Source organism: Zosterops lateralis, assembly GCF_965231275.1.
Source record: "Zosterops lateralis genome assembly, chromosome: 4".
Taxonomy (NCBI): domain Eukaryota; kingdom Metazoa; phylum Chordata; class Aves; order Passeriformes; family Zosteropidae; genus Zosterops; species Zosterops lateralis.
The window spans coordinates 7,538,042-7,558,613 of record NC_139765.1 but is presented as its reverse complement, the minus strand read 5'-3'; the positions used below and the strand labels follow the sequence as shown (position 1 = coordinate 7,558,613).

The following is a 20,572-nucleotide window of genomic DNA, read 5'->3' as shown; positions in this document are numbered from 1 at the left end:
TTATGCACTACAGCTTCACACTTCAGCTAAATAGACACTAACATCCCCACACAGGCACATCCACCTACCCAACACTACTCTCAGTCTTTTGCTGGCATGATGACCAAGAAATAAATCACAGGAATAGGAGTCATCAAAAAAGCAACTCAACAGAAATTATGAAAAAAGAAATCAGTCAAATGCAGAGGGAGAGAGGAGGCGAGGGAGAAACAGGATATGGGGAGAAAGGCATTCGAAAATTCATATTTCTTGACAGCATTATTTCCAAAAACCAAAAGCAGACTGGGCTGGAATACAGTGCTGTGGTAAAGACAGATGCATTCAGTTTACTTAAATAAAAGTTTCAGGAAGAAGTAACTAGAGCATCAGAGATGCTTTCTTAACGTGAAGGTAGAAAAAAAAAAACAAGAGACAAAAACTGCTGAATTCAGCAGTAGCTAAGTCTATAAACAGGCTGAGCAATCTGTAAACGGAAACTTTCCCAAGCTGGAATGAAAGTAAAGCTCCCAAGTATTTTAGCAGTGAGCATTGACTGAATCCCCTGCTACTCATTATGTCAGTATCATCCATTAACATCATTGCACTTCGGGGCTTATTAGCATTTCCACTCTACAACATGATAGAAGTTTATTAGTTGATTGTTTATCTGGGGATGGTGTGGATGAACAGAAGATGGTACATATGTTGAAGCAGGGCACAAATGTTCTCAGCTGAGAGATTTGGTTTATTGTTTTTTGATGCGCTCCAAGACATGTGATCAATTTCCTAAGAGAGTTTTCTGGCTACCATGTAGTCTGTGAGCATTAGGGCTTGCAGTGCCACCTATACATAAGCTGCAGAAAACAGGACAAGTCCAGTCTGGAGTGACCAGAATATGGGGGGGAAGAAACACAGGTTTTGATGCTGACATGCATGGCTTCAGAGCTGGCAGTGCAGTCCTTATGCTGTTCCAAGAGCAACTCTAGGTCTCAGGAAAACTAAACTCAACCCAACTGTTTTAGACTGGCACATGTACATGTCCAGATGAGTCTCGCTGCTGGCATAAAGGGGAGCTGAGGTGCTCACACTCAGAGCAAGATGGCTGTTGGGCCAAGGAGATGAAAACAAGCCTTCAGATTTTGAGATAGTTACTCATCTCCCAAGATTTATGCCTTTCTAGTTCCCCATTTGCTGAATTCAGTAACTGCAGATCTATAACTGGCACACTTCCAGCTCAGGGCACTTCAGGGCTACAGAGTCAGAAGAAGTCTTGTCTTGGTTTGAAATACAGGTGTCTGCCAAGGAAGATGGGAATCTCCCTCGGAATGGAAAACGTGACCCCCTTCCCTCCAAATTATTATAACTTCACAATTAAGGGGCTTTCAGGCACAGATATGGGACAGTTCATTACTGGCCTGTGTGTGTATAACAAGGCAAACACACAGAACACAAACCCAGCCCCGTCGCGGGCACTTTCCCTGCGGTGCAGTTCCACTCACGGTCAGCAGGGGCGCTGCCGGCTCCCGGCCGGGCAGGGGACGCAGTGACTCCCCCGCGCCTGCAGGGGGCGCTGTGGGGCGGCCGCCGCTCCGCACGGGGGCAATGGCGGGCGGGATGGGAAAGGCTCTTTCCTCACAAACCCCCCGGGCAGCCGGGCCAGGGGCCCCTCTGGATGGCGACCTGGGCTGCCGCAGGAACCTCTGGTGGAACAGCAGGGACAAACAGACCCAAAGCGGCCAAGGAAATGTATCACAAACTCCTCAGCTGTAGCAGGAGCTGGGGTGTCCTGGCAGGCCGGGGATGTGGGGTCACCGTGAGATGAAAAACCCAGAGCAGATGCACAGGAGCAGCGGGGCTGGGCAGGGACAGCCGGGCTCCTGAGCACCGCAGGGAGAGGCTCCTTGAAGGGGCTCGGGGTCCTGGGTTTTCCCCTGAGACACTCGAGTAGGGGGTGAGGGTCCTTTCTAGTGAGGTAAGGTGTTAATAAGGTCCACTGGCCACTCCTACCAGCAGAGTTTCACTCACGAGCTTAACTCCATCTCACAGGAGATGGAACCCAGCAGTAGTGGCAAAGTCTTCCCACAGCAACTGCAGTCTGTCTCCCCTCCAATGTCAGGAGTGAGAGAGACCAAGAGTAGCCCCTCAGCCCCCACCAAAATCTCACAGTATCTTTGCCCCACCAAAGAGAAACGCCCCCCCCCCCACAGGTAAAGAGAGTAGCCAGCTGCACCTTTCCCCCACCTTGGTCACTTCTTTTGTCTCTTAGTTGTTGTCTCTTAGCAACAGATGGAACAAAGTTCCAAGAGAGAAAGAAACAAAAGGAAAAATCCTAACCCCCAGCACTTCTCCTTTAGTTTATCTACTCATTGAACTTTATTCTTCTCTCCCACAGTAGACCTATCAGCTATCACAACCCTTATCAGCTTCAGCAGAATTAGCCTTGGTTCAGACTGGTGTAAGAGCAGGAAGAAATCCAATGGAATATATTTAAATGATTCTGCTGCTTTCTCTCTGCTCTAATTTTCATAGAGAGTAAACACAAGTAAGCCAGATCAGCTCCATGGTGTTCTCTCCAGTGTCAATTGTCAGAACTAACTCAAATGGATCAAAGCATGAGGATCTTCACTGACCTTGTGGAGGCCCTACAGTCTCCCTGGGAATGTCCTACTCGTGCCTTTACATGGAAAGAGACACAGGGAAACATCATCCCACCTGCTCAGTGGACTATCCTCTGAGGAGATCTGTCTCTCTTCACTGCCACTGGGCATGTTGGCTTCTAAATTAAATATCCCTACTGAGTGATGGAACTTGGAGAATTGTTGCCCAGAAAATTAAACAGTGAAATAAATGTTCGGTCATGCAAGTGCACCGTTCTTTATCTTGAAACATGTGTTTGTATAAAATTGCAATGTCTCAGTGGGGAGTTATCCCAGTTCTAGGACAGTGGGATAAGAGTGGCGAGTGAGCTGCAGGAGCCACAAAATGGGCTCACCTTGCCTTAGCCCAGGCCTTTATGCCTTAGACCTTGAACATCTCCTGATGTTCAGAGAGAACTCCTGAATAGCTGCTGTTGGCATTTAATTTGGCTTCAAACATGTTAAGAATGTTAAATCTGAATGAGACAAGCAGGAAAGTTTGTGCATTCATCTCAGGAACAGTCCATTTAAGCAGAGACATCTCCCTCCAGTTGCTCAGGACCCAGACAGAGTCAGGATGGTCATAACTTGCCATTTGACAAAAACAGGATGTGCTGTCACCTTCAAGAACCATCTTCCCCCACAGACAGGCTGCTGACTAACCAGCATTCCCCAAAGCAGGCACACCTTCATTGCCTCACCTTCCCCCTTCCCAGCACTGCCAGTTAGTTGCTCCTGCTTTTAAATTAAAACTATCTCCTAATACATGCTCTACTTGGTACACTGGCAACACACACAGTCTTTTTGGCACAGCCTTGCATAAAAGTCCTTCTGCCATGGAAAGTTCTGCCTTTCCTTGAGAGATGCAAGGTAATGTAAGAGCAGGTTTGGCTAGGAAGGAGGCTGATACTGTTCAGGTTGCTCATGCTGAGCAATGAAGCTTGGATGTGACCTTATATCAGCAAGGATTTTTACAACTATGCAGGAGACAAAGGAAAATGACCTGGACAAACTCAGTGTCCTGGCCAAGAGCACAGGAATAAGCAAAAGTTGACTCATGGCAGTAGAAATCTACCCTCATATCATTGTCACTAACTATAATTAGACATCTCCATTTTTTAAAATCACTTGTGATTCTTTTTAAGCGCTGGCAAAAGGAGTGAAAATTTCCTACAATTTCATACAGAAACACTTTTAAAGTGACTTTTAAACTGTTTTCATGTTGAAGTTAAAAAAAAAAAAAAAAAAAAGAGTTCTCACAATGCCTGGTTTCTTTCAACTGGCCAACAAGTGAAAAGATAGGAACTGATAATATCACTAGCTGATAGGATAGTACAGGAAAAAAAGGTGAGCGAGTTTTAGGACAATCACTCTACATTGTGTTATATTAAAATATCAAGAGGCATGTGTCAGCTGAGCCACAAGCAACCATGAAAAATACATTGTTTATGAAAAAGACAAACCCTTCAAGGGCATTTACAAACTTTCCACAGCATCAGCAAGAAAACGGATGTATTTAACCACTGACTGCCACCATGCCTGACTTCCAACAATAGAATGCTACAAGAGTATTTGTATTTTCCTTGGTCTTTTGCTATGTTTCTTCACACATGGGCAAGAACAAATGAGGGCTGCACATCTTTCACTAGCACCTTGAGGAATTGCTGTCCCTGTAAAGCAGTTACATTTACCTAGGAGACTGGCCCAAGCATTCCAAACCTGGTTTCATTTTTCTGTGGACAGGCTCCTCTGAAAAAGCATTTGCAATGACTGCTGGAGGAAGCCTGTCAGGTCTGTAGGGCAGGTCCAGCAGTGCCTCAAGCCACAGGGTGTGAATCAAGTTCCAGCCCAAAGCTGCTTAACCAGACATGCACAGTAATTCAGGTCTACCAAAAAATCTGTGCAGGGATACACCAAAATTCCTTTGGACAGACAACTGGTTTCCATCTCATGAGCTGTCACATCCTGCTGGCTATCACAGAATGGTCAGGACACAACTGTCAGCAGAGCTAATTGTTTTAAGGCAACTTTAGGATTATGTGACTACTGGATCACATTGCACCATTCATAAAACCTAATTCAGGAATACTTGCATGAAGTTTATAATTTCTTCTCAGAATCCATTCTGAAGCCAAAGTGAAACCTCAATGTAAGTATCTCAAGTAATAGCACCTACTATTTTACTAGGTTCATGGCTTTCAATCTTGAAAACCCTCATCTTATTTCCAGCTTTAGTTTCCAGCCACTTACACATTTTCCCAACTACACAGAATAGCTGCCTGCTAACTCAGATGTTCCTTCCCAGGGACAATGATTCTGGTTTTTTCCATACCCATAGTGGGCACTAAGCTTGGGGCAGAATATAAGAGAGAACTTTTGACAGGCTCAAATTTGTCTTGGGCCAAATCAGCTTCTCACATTTCTGGGACATTCAGTGCTGTCACTATTGATCCCTGAACCCAGCTCAATAACAGGCCAAAAATTAACAGAGCCAGAGAATCCACCAGAAATTTATATTTCACCTTCAGGATTTTGTGCACTGAAGCCAAATTTTCTTGATTCAGGTCAGGGGATTTTCCTAGGTGACAATCACCTCACATAAAATTAGCCTGTTATATTAAATAATGGTGTGCAAATAAAACCCATTTCAGTTACACTTAATCTATATTCAAAGAACTGTTATTTTTAATAAAGAGCTGAGTCAGAGGGAAGGCCACCTATGGCACTATGTTAAAACTCCAGCAAGATGCAATGCCCTTTAGTTAAACACCTTTGCAAACTCTTTTATCACTGGTTCTGCTTTCAAACCTACTAAGGTGATAGTAATAACTAGAAGTAAATGAAAAGACCATAAGCATTTCAACCAGGTACCTGTCACATCACAGTCTGCAGATGTGATGGTTCAGCAGTGCACTGACAGACCTGTGCTGAGATGAAATGAGCTGCCATCCAACCAAAGGCCCAGGAGCAGCACTAGTACAGCTGAAGAGAAGAAAACATCCCACATTCATCCTCAGGCTCCAAAGGATGGTGCAGCTCACCCAGTCTGACATCTCATAGAACACCACTGTGGCATTCAACTAATTACAGACTAATAACTTATTTCCAGGTAAAGGCTGACCTTCCAGGGAAAGTATCCTGCTCTGGGATGAGGCTTCCATGAAACAGCAAATCCTCTGTTCCCTTTGGTCAGCCCTTCAAAGAGTTAAATCTCCTCACCTCTCCCTTAAAGCCTTGAGCCTGTTGTGACTTGAATTGCTCAGGAGTTTTACCTTCAGCTGTAACCAGGCTTGCAAGGGCCGCTGACGCGGCCAGAATTTCTGATAGGTGCCTTGCTGTTCTAGGGTTTTTGTATTTTAATCAGATTTAGGGAGCCAAAGTGGGCTGAGTGTGCAGGAGCATGTGTCATTCATGTGCAATGCAGCATGCAATCCAGTCTTTTGCCTTCCCAGCTCCCAGCCATTCACATTCTGGCAACATCTCACTTTAAGTCCCCAAATACCCCCAGCCCAACAAAGAACAAATACCAGCTTCTCTGAAGCTACAGCAGAGAGAAAATGGCAGCTAAAAAAACGTATAAGGCCAACTTCAAAGTTGTTGAATTTGGTGCTTGGGCTTTGAAAAACCTGTCATTTGGGAGGAAGGGTGGGAGGCTGCTCTTTCCCCCTCCTTTTCATTAAACAGCTTTTCAGAACTTGGGAGAGCTACAGCTCTCATTATGCATTCCTCCTTCTGGAAATAAATACTTGTGTGGGTTGTCACATTAGTCAGTAGATAGATGACAAAAACAAATTACAGCCTGGCACGGAGCCATGCATTGTGTGTGTGTGTTGCAACAGAGTATCTGCTATTACTAAGGTGGTTGGTTCTGCATGTCAGAGGGTGAAGTCTTTTCCAGGAGCAGAAGTCCTATAATGAGGGACTTTTCCAAAGAAGAAGAAGAAGAGAATCATGACTGTGTTTCATTCCTTTCCCCTCAAGGAGATGTTACACAAACTCCCCATATGGCTCATTGCTACACAGAGAAATCCTACTCCTTCAATGCTTCTTCCAGCTCTCTGAAGTCAAAAACAAGCTAAGCAGTCCCACAGCTCACTTCAGCCTTTAAATAAGCTGGGGGTCTCCAGAGGGAGGGGCACCAAAAATTTACTTGTCTTTTCAAGGTCCACAGAATTTGTCCCCTCTTTCTCTCTCATTGTACACATTTCAATCTGTTTTGGTGTCAGTTATGATGCCCAAATCAGATTCTTTTCCAAAAAATAACAAGATTTAAAAAACATGCCATGTCCAACCCTCACTGTGAACAGTACCAGTACTGTCATTGTTCAAATATTTCTGAACAGTTCACTGAATGCAAATGAACAAAATTTAAAAACCAATAAATCCCAAAAAACTTTTTACGTTTACATTAAGAATATTGACATTAGGATACAATACATTAAGAATGTATTTAAATGCTGTATCTCCAACTAATCACAGAAACAACTTAAAATGCGACTTTATAAAAGCAATAAATTGTGGGGGTGCTTTTAATAATTGTGTAGCAGTGGTGTGGTCAAACTTCCAGAAATAATCACTAGAAATTCAATTATGTGAACAAAAATTAAGTGGAGAATTTATGCAATCACATGATTCCTACAGCTAGGGCTTTAAAAAGAAAGTCAAGCGTTGTATGACACACAATGTCCCTGCTAGGTTTGGCAGTGCTCCATTTATGTGCTATAAACTCAAACTGGGCAATAAAAATAAATTCTCCAGCACCATTTTACCTTATGCTGCTGTTCAAAGCTCACATTTCGGTCCTTACTCATTCTTGGTGAGTCACAAGCTTTTCAAGCTCCTTACTTATATTTGTGTATCAAACCAGGCCAGAACTTCAATTATTGTCAGCAGTGACAAGGCATCCACGTTCCTCTGAATCATCATTACCACACCCATGTTTGAAGAACTCTGCACGAGGGTTAAGGACTGGGTATAAATGTGAATATTCAGGTGAATCAATTTTGCACCTCCTAAGGATCAATAGTCATCCACTACTTGTGATTCTAGAGACTATCTTGGCAATGTTTGTCAGCTTATGCCAAGGACATCCTGTTCTGGATCCACATTGACGGCATCTGAAATGCCAAAGTCCTAAGTGATTCTGGGCCCAAGTTTTCTTATAGTGCTTAATACACACAATAATGTGTTAGTGCTCTAACAAAATACTTATATTATGTGATTAAACCCCTCAGTTTAAATCACCTCCTTGCTATGAGACACCCACACAGCACTGCACCAGCAGCTCAGAGTAACACAGAGGTGCAGTTATTTACTTGAGGGGGTTTTGCTTGTTTGTCTGAACAAAACTGCAACAACAAAAAGAAAACACAGGCAGTAATGACCTTTTGTTTACAGAGATCTAATATTGCCAGATTTTATGCTTTACAGGATTTTGCTAACGGCAGCAGAGCTCAGAAATAATACCCAACAGTTTTAAAAATTCCTCTCCAAGAAAACAGTAACACTCACAGCTAACATCCACAACATGGAACTTGGAGACAGCAGGTAGGAAAGTATCTGGTTTGTTCCTGTTATTTTATTTTATTTTATTTTATTTTATTTTATTTTATTTTATTTTTAGCCCATTGCTAACAGAAGCATACCCAAACACATGTTTAATAAGTGCCGTTGATGGCATCCATGTAGCTCTTTCTGTCTTAATGATTGGTCTGTAATGAAATATTTGAAAGCACTGGCCTGCCTCACAATACACTTTGCACATAAATGCAAATCAATAAGAAATATGAACACTGTCTGTCAGACAGATTCAAGTCACATTAAAGTCTCCTGTATTTTATTTTGTTTGGGTTTTTTTTAAACAGTAGTTAATGATGACTGCTTACAGCAGACTGGTAATGATTTTCAAGCTTTCTCTTTTCTCCTCACTGTATCCATTTCAAAGGCTCTAGATTAAGTTAATCAATACTTAAATTATATGAGTGTACTGGTGAATTATAGTGTTCAGTGTTGTCCTTTCAGGGGACAGGACTGCAGGAATATTTTTCCGTGTGTCTTTCACCCACCAGGGACAATTGCTGGGACTGAAGTGCCCCTGTGCCACAGAATCATAGAATCAGTAAGGTTGGGAAAGACCTTTGGGAAGCCTGAGTCCAGCTGTTAAGTTCTGAACATCAAATCAGATTTGGGGGTCTGGAATGCAGTGAATCAGACCAGATCTCTCACAATGTCCTATCTGAAAAGGTATCTGGATGCTGGAATCAGGATGGAGGAGTGAAAGTCTCATGATATCTGGTTTAATAATATTTTGGGTTCCAGATTTTCCTTCTCAGCTTTGCATTTATCAAAAACAGTATCAGCTGCTGAACTCTAAAATCAGGGAAAGTGCCTGCACTGCTTCTGTTGGGAACCCTCCAAGCACAGTTCTAAAGAAAACAGCTTCAGTGCTGAATAGTCACACTCAATGCACAAGACCAGGCTTCATGAGAAGTGCTGAATCAGTTAATAAAGAGCACAGGGTGTTTTTGTTTGAATGACGGCTTCTCTTTTCAGAAAAAAAGAAAAAAAAAAAAAAAAAAGAAAAAAAAAAAAAAAACCTGGACAATTACAAAATAAATTAAAGCACAGTGGATAATTTAGATACTTCAGTCTCTGCTCTGGATAGGATCTGTGGGTCTCCTGAGATTATTCCTATGACTTCTAACCGTGGTCCTTATTCTGAAAGGAATTGGCAGGAAAGGCCAGATCAGGAGGAACATCTCACATTACTAAATACGTCAAATGAGAATAGATTTTTTTGAAAAATTATAAATTCAGCAAGATCAAACTAGAAGTGTGTCTTTGTCTTTGAGGACTTATCCATCTAGAGGGAGATTTGGCTATATGGTTTCCTTTCACTGCACTGAGCCACAGCTTTGCTCCAAGGACCTGGACTGTAACAGATTCCTTGGAGAATCCTGATATACCCAGGTTTCATGCCTGAAGTACTTTTTCATTTGTCTCCTTCTTTTGCTGAGTCCATCTTAGTGTGAATTAACAATCTGAGCATGATGAGGGGTTTTGTTCAGCTTTCTTCCTTTATTTAACAAATCATTCAGATTCTAACGTTCTAAATTTCATATTACCTAATAGGCACTTAATCTGCTTTTTAAAGACGCAGACTAGGAGAAAAATCACAGATCCCATTTTCTGAATATCTAGATAAAAATGGTTTCTCCATGTTAAAAAAAGAGGCTAAAGTAAAAGACAGATTTAAAAGAACTTCAAGAAATACAGTTTCTAAAGACTGTTTCTATGCCAAATGTAAGTGTTGCAACGAGAAAAGAGATGAAAAACAATATATTGTAACACAGTAATAAAAATGCAACGGTAAATCATCTGCAGGCTCTGCTTGTCCTTTTTTCAACTCTTCTTCCATGCCTTTCTTCTTCCTCTTCTTCCTAGGAAGCCTTGAATCCATTTTCCTTCTTCTAAGCCCCACAGTTTTAATCCAAAAGTCCACCATCTTTTTCTACTGGTAGGTTTTTATCTTTTTCAGTAGTAAAGCAACTAAAGGGAAGGTTCTGTTTTAATCAGTGTCATTCTTTCTCTGATGACTCAACACAAATGATGGGCAATATATATCAGAGAAGCTAGTCCTGTCATCCTGCACCCCGAGCATTGCTCTGACCCCACATTGGAAAAGGTTACTGTTACACCAGGAAAAGTCCCAGAGGTTCATAAAGTACTAAAATAGCTTCATATGATGACCAAAGAGAAGGAAAACCTTATACAAAAGGAATTATTAGAATTATGCTGCTCAGATTTGCATGGAACTGACACAGAATGTGAGAGAGGTTTGCTAAATCTTAAGTGGCTCAGAAAAAGTAGGTGGAGATTAATTATGTCTCATCCAGTAAGTGCAAAGGCAAACCAATTAAACTGGTGGAAGCCAGGTCTTTCAGAAGGACATTGTGGGTACTGAAAGCTCTCCTGGGATCACAGGAGGACAAGAAATCCTCATGGAAAAGAATGCCACCAAGGGTGTCTAAATTCATGGAGACTATGTTTGGATCAGGAAACCTGAGATGAAATCGTTGTCAGAAGAGTCTTTGATAAAATATTCCAAATAACTGTCTTGCTTTTTGATTTAGCTTCTGGCTGCTAACACAGACACAATGCTGATGGACATCCAGTCTGACCCAGGGCAACCATTATTGTGTTCTTATAACAGTAATAAGGTCTTTGGTTTTAAATTTGATTTTTGTGAATGATATGTCATTGAGAAGAACTTGGTTTGCAGAAAGAAGGACGTCTTTGAGGTCATAATGTTTAAGAACACCATTTTTTTTTCAAATACAAACCTGATTTTGAATCACTGAGAGCTAGGTAAGTAGGGGAGTTCCTGGTGCCAATTACTCTGAACCGTTTTCCAAGTATTAAAATGTGGTATTTGAAAGTTGTATGAGGAGGAAGAAGAGTTCAGTCCTTGTTGATGATGAAAAAATAAAATCAAAGATATTTTAGGAGTCAACAGAACAATAGCTGCAATTTTCAGAAAGGTTTATTTCTGATTATGGTCATTCAGAAAAAAAATAAATCAATGAATCATCTTCTTTTTAAGGAAGACATTTGTTTTTTTGATTAATTTAATTCCTTTTGAAAAATCTTACCCTTTCATGCAAATGTTGAATTATCTATATTTTATCTCACTGGTTACTGTGCTGCTTTCAGCCTAAGCTCAGTGACCTTAAGAAAAATTTAAAAAATTTTTTCTTCAGCTGAAGAAAATTTTAAACAGCAAAAGAGTCTGGCAGGAGACTGAACTGTTCTCCCAGCACATGCTTTCTGAACTGAGGGTGTGAAAGTAGCTGTAAGCTGGCAAAAATTTTGAAGCCACTCTGCATCTTCTGCAGCCTGCCTGGGGTCAGTGTTTTCTCTCTTACCTGACTGGTAAAAACTGAAGTGAAAAGCAGAGTGGGCTGTCCACATAGCCCTTGAGAACAAATAAATAGAATGTCCTTTCAGGACTATGAATTTGGGGGATCAGATACCTTCCTCCTTTAAATTGGGATTAAGCAACACAGTGCAGGTGGAATGTGGTGATTTTGTAACTACACAGGAAATGGTAATATTTCCTGTACAACATCTACTTTTGAAAACTCCATTTTTCCTCCTTTTTTATTTTTTCCTAGTGAATGCAAGCAACATTCTACTTGCACAAATGCTAACAAGAGTGTCAAGAAGCCAAACCCCCTACTCCTGCACACATTTAAACAAATTGAATCAAGCTCAGAAAAGACTGCAGTGTTTGACTTTTGCTGAATTGGGAGGTTGTAATCAATTAAAGCACTGGGTATATCTTATATCCTGCTGTAGGACTCTGCTCTGCTTCTGCTGAAGTCAGGATTCAATCAATAACTGCTATCAGATAGGAAATTTCCCCAGTTACAGGCATTTTTTCTGCCATAGAATCATTCACATGATCATTCAATGGTCATCAGACCAGGCTCAGTTATTCCGCACTATGGTGGTTAAAAATGTAACACTTCAGGGTCAGCCTTTACTCCATGAAAAAGTTAATAAGTTTTTATTAAGTTTGACTGTTCCACATGAAACAACACACGGATGTTATCCCTAGAGTGTTGGCTAGTAGTTAAATACTCTCAAAATCATGTGGTTTTGGGCAATATTATCATTAAAAGCCATGAAGAGACAAGCTGGCAGCATCTGCTGTGCTTATCTGATGTAGTCACATCAAACATCAGTACATACCTGTGAGGTAAAATGACTTCCAGAAAGTGAAAAAATAGAAATTCATGGAAAAGTGTGAAAAAGTTTGCATCACCTTTTTCATCACATCTCTCCTGGATACAAGACTTTTCTACACTCATTACCACTCCAATTATCTGGGACAACTCAAATTTGCATCCTTATTTACTTATACAGGTGTACACAAGATGTAACAGACACCAATAATGAAATCAGGGAGATAATTACACAACATATATGAGACCATACAAATTTTGATATACTTAGGTATGTATACACATAAATGCTAAGACGAACCCCTTGACTGATGTGTACTATGATAGAGATCGAGTTTTTATTATTTTAAGTACTTTTTATTCTACTGTATTACAAGCAATTTGCACAATGGAGCTTGACATGTTAAGTATCATTTCAGTAATTAGGTAATAACTGCACCAGTTCCTCAACAAATGTTTCCTCAGCTTGTCTTTGGCTGATTTTCTGATATTAATTTCTTACTCAAGCACTTTAAATAGCATTCATATGAAAGGAGACTGAAAGCAAACAAAAACTTGGTCTTCAAATAAAAACCCTTTTTTCCCCTAGTTTATTCTTCTAGAAGTACAATGTTTGGATTCATGGAATAAACCAGCGAGACTCATGGAGGAAAAGTTTCATATTTCTATGTATGTCTCTACTGGAAGATCACAAAAAAGTAGAGGAAAAACAAACTCTTGACTTTCCTCTTTGTCAGGCTACCACTTTTCTAAAGGACCCAACATATATGTTATTTCCAATTCAGATCTCCTGCAGTGTTTTGAAACTGGACTGCACGTTTGAATCATAAGGATATTTCAATTCAGGAAAATAACTGGCACAAAAATAGGAAATGCAGTGTGTCATTATTCTTCCCAGTCATCCTTTGGATACGACTCCTAATGTAAATAACGAGATTGATTTTAAAGAATGACAGAGTGTCCCTCTGCTCTTTGAAATCTCTCCTTGGCCATACATTCATGTAAATGTAGTGAGAAATGGGAGGGAAAGGAGGGAAAGCCTCCAAATGTCGTGCCAAGGAAAATACCAAGTTCATGTGCAACAGTTTTGCAAAAGCAGCTGCAGTGTCAGGGAAGTCACACACAAGCCCCTTGCTTTCCTCCTTCAGCATCCACCCATTAATTTAAGCTTTACCCCATGAAAAGGCACGAGCTTATTTACGAGTCCACACTAAATTTTTGTTGAGCCATGAACCCAAAAACATAACCAGTTCCAAACAGCTTTCACAGAAGTTACATTAGTTGCAGGAGCTGTGCATGAAGACAATTCCTGGCCAAGTGGGACCAAACATTCGCTTTTTCTCCAAGCCTGTATTTTTAGAAAGACCAACATGTTTTACTAAAAATCTGTAGTAAGCTGAAAATCAGCTCCATATTCATAGCTAACCAAGAAAAAAAAATATCTTACAATGTGAAATATAGTTAAAGATTACTTTTACAGTTTCAGTTCTCCTGAAAGAAACACCTTGGTTTTCCCTCTGCCAGAATGAATTCATTGGGCATTTTCTCCAGGGAGACGAGAGCTTTAGTGGGTGAGTCTTCCACTCTTTTCAAATACTACATAGGAATGTCATTGAGGAACTTTTCTAAAGTTTTATGAGGGAAAAAAAAACAAAAAACACACCACCGTGTTAGAGATACAAACAGAGAATTCAGTAATTGATATACTGATTAAAAGATTCCTTGTGGATTTTTTTTTAAGCTCTAGACTTGAATCTGTTCCTTCCACTCTGGAGACCAACAAGATTTCCTGTGTGAAAAATTATTCAAGTTTATTGTTTCAGAAACATGCATCTGGTGAGTAAGTGTTTTTTGCAAATGATGCAATATAAAGACTTCAGTTTTCAGCCTTATCTAGACAAAAATTAATATAAATTCTAATTTTCTCACCTCATGCAGAATGTCACTTTGCTCTGGGCTCCAGGGCCCAGATTACACTCACACTTAAATCTCACTATCTGATCTCCCACTGGAGAAACCTGCACTAGAACTGGAAATTGTTTCACAATTTAAGTGTGCTGTGTTCCTTTAATGATACTATCAGAGACTATTTTAACACCCTCATTTTATGCCTTTTAGCATCACTTTGACACCAAGTAATCAAAAAAGTACGTGAGCTGGGGACAATACTAAATTAGTGGCAACTGATCCAAACCACAGAATGAAAAAACCCCCCTGCTGACTCTGGATCACAATTCACTCATGCATGCAAGGTAACAACAGATTGATTACTTTTTGGCCTCTTGGCACATTTACAGTTAAATTGCTTCATTTGTAACGGAATCAATATTTCTAATTATGTAAATGATAGCATTAAAAATATAATGATCTACAGTGGAATTGAAACAAGGATACAACGCAGTATTCCAGATCTATTCCAGTACAGTTTTCAGCTCAAAATACACTTTTTTATGGAAATAAAGAAATAACACAAAAATGTTGGGTCCCAGGGACTTTGGGCAGTCATCTCACTCCAGCTGAGAGGCAGGCTCACATCCATTCTGGTATATCCAGACATTCCCAACAGGTGTAGTGATGCTTTTTAATGCTCATTAAAGTAAATCCACCACCTTTTCCACCTCTGCTTCTGAACTGGTATCCCTGATTTCCCACATTCTAGAAAGGCTGTTTTTTTGAGGTGATCTTGTGTTTTTAATTGCTGTGACTTAAGAAGCCCTTGATTTCTAAATGCAAAAATGCACAAAACCATTTGCTGTGAGTGATGGTGAGGAGATGGCTATGGAGAACTCCCAGCTCAGTCATGGGATTGCTGTGTCACAGAGCACCTTGGTGTAGGTGCTGACAGGACTTTTTTATGTGTCTTCCAACCTGTAGGCAAGAAACACATCTTGATGGTTCCAGCCAAAGTGGTTTGACTGTAGGTGATGTATGGCCAAGGACTGAGAAAATCAGCTTGGCTGCACAGTATCTGCAGAGGATTGACTCAGGGGCTGTCTATTTCTGCCTTGTCTTCTCAGAAAGAAGGCAAGCCAGTGTAAAAGCTGGAGTTCAGAAAATAAGCCTGAGAAGCACATGTAGCATGAGCATATACTGTGGAGCAAGGCCATGCTGCCAGAAGCAGAGAAATTGCAGATACAGGTGAAGAAAAAAGCCATCAGAGAGCAATCCACACCGAGGCACAGGGATCCCTTACTTGCTAAGTAACATCCAAAAGCAGAAGGAGAACTGAACCAGGTGAGAAAAATTGTAAGTATTCATTATTTTGCCAAAACTAGTGTATTTCTAAAGCTAGTTAAAAGATGAATGTTTTTATGATCCTTAAAAAATTGATGTTTGCTGCTTTTTACAATGACAAATTCCCTAAGAGAGATATAGTAAACAAGGTGTTCAATGCCTACAATTCTCCTGGAGACAGGGATAGGAAATATATGCACTCAGCATTGAAGAAAATGAAAACTTACTTATATAATGGTAATGGAATTTACCAGTCTGCTGGGTAAAAAATGAGTATTTATTTGTAAAACTTTCTTCTGCCCAGCCCAGGGCTTTTTCAATCCTGCAGCATTTTGATCATGGATTACAAGGATGGGTTGATTGTGGAAATGCACTCCCATAAACCCAAAGTTGGTAAGTTCTGTGTCCTTACAGTTGTGGAGGAGAGTAGTTGCACACTGGATTTAGTGTCACACCTACACCTGGCCAACCGATGCCTCACACTCCACGTCTGCATTGCTAGAATTCAAAATGAAGATCCACCCAAGGGACTGATCCCAGATAGCCTGATGGGGAAACACTTGGCTTGGCATAATCATTTTCACAACATATAGATTAATCTGAGTACTTAAATTCTGCTTGCGAGCTCCTAACGAACATTACTCAATTGCAGAATTTCTAATTACAAGTATTACCATTTCTAATCTCCTGAAGCTCTGCCTGCTGTGTCTGCATCTGAGCCATCACATTAAAGGCCCTTTATTTTCTCACTGTATTCTTCTCAGGCCTTCAAATGTTAATAAACTAGAATAACAAAACAGGAGGATAACAGTAGGTCTGAGTAGGATGATCATAAATTTCAAGTTAAGTTTAAGGCTTTCTAGTAGTGAGAGACACCTGAGAATTAATTTGGGGTTCACATAGGCAGCTCTCTGGAAATACTGAGATTTTCTGATCACATGACAAAGAACCTGAGCTGGAAAGAAAGAAAGAGAGAAAGAGAGAAAGAGAGAGAGAGAGAGAGAGAGAGAGAAAGAGAGAGAGAGAAAGAAAGAGAGAAGGAGAGAAGGAGAGAAGGAGAGAAAGAGAGAGAGAGAGAGAGAAAGAAAGGAAGAAAGGAAGAAAGGAAGAAAGAAAGGAAGAAAGGAAGAAAGAAAGAAAGAAAGAAAGAAAGAAAGAAAGAAAGAAAGAAAGAAAGAAAGAAAGAAAGAAAGAGAAAGAAAGAAAGAAAGAAAGAAAGAAAGAAAGAAAGAAAGAAAGAAAGAAAGAAAGAAAGAAAGAAAGAAAGAAAGAAAGAAAGAAAAGTGGAGATCACCAACAAATTTGGATTAAGCATAGAGAGTTGGGTGCCACTAAAATAAATAAGACACACTCCTTATCCTTGAGCTCCCTGCTCTTTGCCAGCCTTTGGAGTGGTCTGCCACTCGAGATACTCACACTCCCTTTTTGGTGCTCCCAAACCCAACAGACAACGAAGTCATACAGAACAGAAAGCATAAAGTAGTTTTGGAATTTGTGACAGCAAAGCCTTATGGTATGAAAATGCAGTAAGGGAAATGCAATATAATTCTGGCACAAATCAATAGAGTCTAACTGCAGGGAGAATTTTAATATTATTACACAGTTAATCCATGGCTAAATTTGTCTTAGTGAATTGTTAATGTTCTTTCTAAAACAAACAAGGCAGGTAATTTTGCTCCTTTTTTACCTTGGCAATCTCCTTTCATTACATCTCCACATCTCTCTGAAAAAAAAAGACACACCATGACTAGTTTTTAAATCTATAAAGCTAAAAACCTCTACAGTAGGGAAGAGGAACAGCAGAAAATTATACTTCACATGAGTAAAATACAGCCTGCCAAGAGGAAAAATGTTTTAATTTGTCAATGCTGGGTTGTGGATTTGGAGTGCCAACATTATTAAGGTCAGAACGCTGCAGTGAGTGGCAGGTGTAACATCTACTCAGTGCACACTCATGCATCTCACTGTACACTGCACTGATCAAAGACAGCCTTGAGAGGGCACATAACAACGAGATCATCCTTCAAAGAGGAAAGGAGAGAACTTGTGAAAAGGAACTGGCCAAGTCCTCCATTATCAACAAGAGAGAAATGCCTGGTCCTTTGATGACAGGCCTGCTTGAACTGGGAGGGAACTGAGAGCTTCTGCAGCACCTCTGTTTTGCAGCTGCCTTAGGAGCAATGCTGCCACTTCTACTCCACACCTGTAGAGCTCCAGGTGACACAGCCACCTCCACACTGAATAAAAACATCCCTGCTCTCTTGTCCTGACCCTGCCTCAGTCCTCACTGAAGTGGTTTCCAACCCTGGAACTGCACATTCAGTCATTAAAGCAGCTTTACACAAGTCATTCCTGAGGCCTCATCCTGGACTAACCAGGGGTGCTGCCTTCAGGAACCACCCATCTTGCAGCTGACAGCCCAAGAAAGAAAGTTCAGTCCAGAAGACTAGAAAACTGACCTTTGGTGAAAGAGGGAAACCTAGAGGAGAATATCAGTCTGAGAAATGTCATTTGTCCTCATGCACCCTGTTAATATACAGTTACTGAATGGTAGGGATATGGTAAGGCTGTTTTGACATGCCTCAATTGCACATCTCTGTAACTAAATAAAGCTTTAGGTATTCTTTGGGTTGACCTTGGATTTCTCAGTTTTATTGGTCTTGTTTTCTAAAAAGCAATATTATGACTTCAAGATTACAATACTGTTACTTCAAGATTCAGCCACTTTACTATTCCCATCTGTAAAGAAATTACAGAGGCAGAAAAATTACACTTCAAAATTCTTGATATAAACAGGGAATATGTCCAAATCCCATATTTCTTCTTTTCTAAATAATAATACTAATAATACTAATAATGATGATGATGATGATGTCTACTGGTGTCCTTCCTGTCCCCTATCCCATTTCTTTCCTCTGCCTGTAAGTTCTAATATTTTCACAGGTGTACAATATAACATATTACAGTTCAAGGAAAAAAAAGGAGCACAAAGAACACAAAGAAGAAGTACACAGAAGTTTTGAGTCATTATTCAAAAAAACCCCACTAACAAATCATCTTCCAAATGAGCTTGATTTTCACTGGCACTTTGGTTGCCTATCACGCCAGGTGGATTTTTGGGGTTTTGTCCTCCAATTGTTACTAGGGAGTCACATGGACACTGCTGTTCAACATTTACACTGCATTGTCTTCTCCTGATATATTTCTCTTCCTTCTCTCTTTTCCCACTTCATGTCACTCTTTGTTCTGCTTGTGCCAAGGGCCCAGGCACACAAAAACCCAGTGGGACATGCCTGGAGGCAATAAGGATGGCAGTAAAGCAGCAGGGCTCTGTGCAGTAAAGTCTGTTGCAAAGTCTATTGCTTACCCAGGTGCCACTTGGATTGGCTCAGAGAATTCCTCTCTCATCCCTAAGAAATCTCACTGAAGACTGAGCCACCTGGCTCTCCGGAAGCTCCCAAAACTCACCCGTAGCAGCTTTGCACTGAAATTTGATGGAATTTGCTTTGATAATGAAAAGAGGCTTGAACTGCAATGTAACAGTCTTTTAAAAGGGTTTGGAGACCTCTTTGATCATTTACGGAGGGGTGTAAAGCAGCCCTTTGTATAAAAGAAACATCTTTTCTAAGTGCCCAGTTCTAACTAACAATGCCTGCAATACCACTACATGCTCTTAAAACCTTAATTCAAAGCAACAGAGATTTTCCTGCTTGTTCAGTCCTCAAATTTTCCCATGCAAACTGTGAAAATCAGGACTATAAATTTGAGCATAGTAATGATATTACTTCCTCAGGCCTTCTGAGCCTTTTGTTACCTCTCCCAGACCCCTCAGGTCATGCTGAAAGCCATTGACCTGGTTGTATTCTTTTCCATGGAGAAGTGGAAGCACTGGTTACCATAAAGCACCAGTAATAAACTGAGTCCTAATAATGCTCATTTCTTCCTGGAACCCCAAAGAATTCCTGAACCACTAATGAATTATATCACACCTCTGCCTTCATAAAGTGCCCAGATATCACTATGATTGTTACTTCTGTAGATGACAGAGAGAATTGGGCTTGAAAATATCAGCAGAGACAATGCATAGGCTAAGGTGTATGTCCTTGACAAAATGTGTCCTGAACAGCCACTGGGATCAAGCAGGATTTGGCACTGTGGAGCCAGACATGTGTTTTCCAACCTAGTAGAAAAAGTTGGATGTCAGAGGCAGAAACTGAGTCAAGACTACTGAGAAGATAATTTATATGAAATGCACTATAGAAAATGGATCTGGAAAAGCCATATCCAGCAGAAAACATTATTGAACTTACGATAATTTCACAAGACTGTTTCACTCAAAGACTCTGATTTGGGAATTACAAAACTCTTCAAGTTAAGTACATGGCTGGAGCTGTGTCAGGGGAGGTTTAGGCTGGATATCAGGAAAGATTCTGTCCCCAGAGGGTGTTGGGCACTGAACAGACTCTCCAAAATGGTCACAGCCCCAAGACTCCCAGAGCTCCAGGAGCACTTGGACAAAGCTCTCAGGCACAGGGTGGGGTTGTTGGGGTGTTCTGGGCTGAGCCAGGAACTGGACTCAATGATTTTGATGGGTCACTTCCAGCTCAGGATATTCTATGATTCCATAATTTTAATAAATCTCAGGTGGGATAAATTCTGCCAATGTATCTTAACTAAGGCAAAGGATCAGAAGAAATAAACTGAAATTCACTCCAACTTCTTTTCTACACACTTTCCAGTTATTTACATATTGTCCTGAAAGGATCTTTAAATATCTGTGCTTTCCCTGCCTTAATTCAGGAAGAAAAATAAGTGAAAGCTGGTTTTTCTACTGTGATGTCAAATCAGAAATTATTTTGGATTCTAGTTGGAGAAACAAGTGTGTGAATTACAACAGTCCCATTCCCATTCACATGCATAACAACACAGCTCCTATTAACATCACAGGAAAGACAAATGAGCTTGGAAAAGGAGCAT

At 40.5% G+C, this 20,572-nt stretch overlaps 1 protein-coding gene across 2 annotated transcripts in view; it reads right to left on the bottom strand.

Moving 5' to 3' along the window:
- PHF21B (PHD finger protein 21B) overlaps window positions 1-20,572 on the bottom strand; it is a 160,443-nt gene that overhangs the window by 76,261 nt on the left and 63,610 nt on the right. The gene's annotated exons all lie outside the window — the stretch shown is intronic.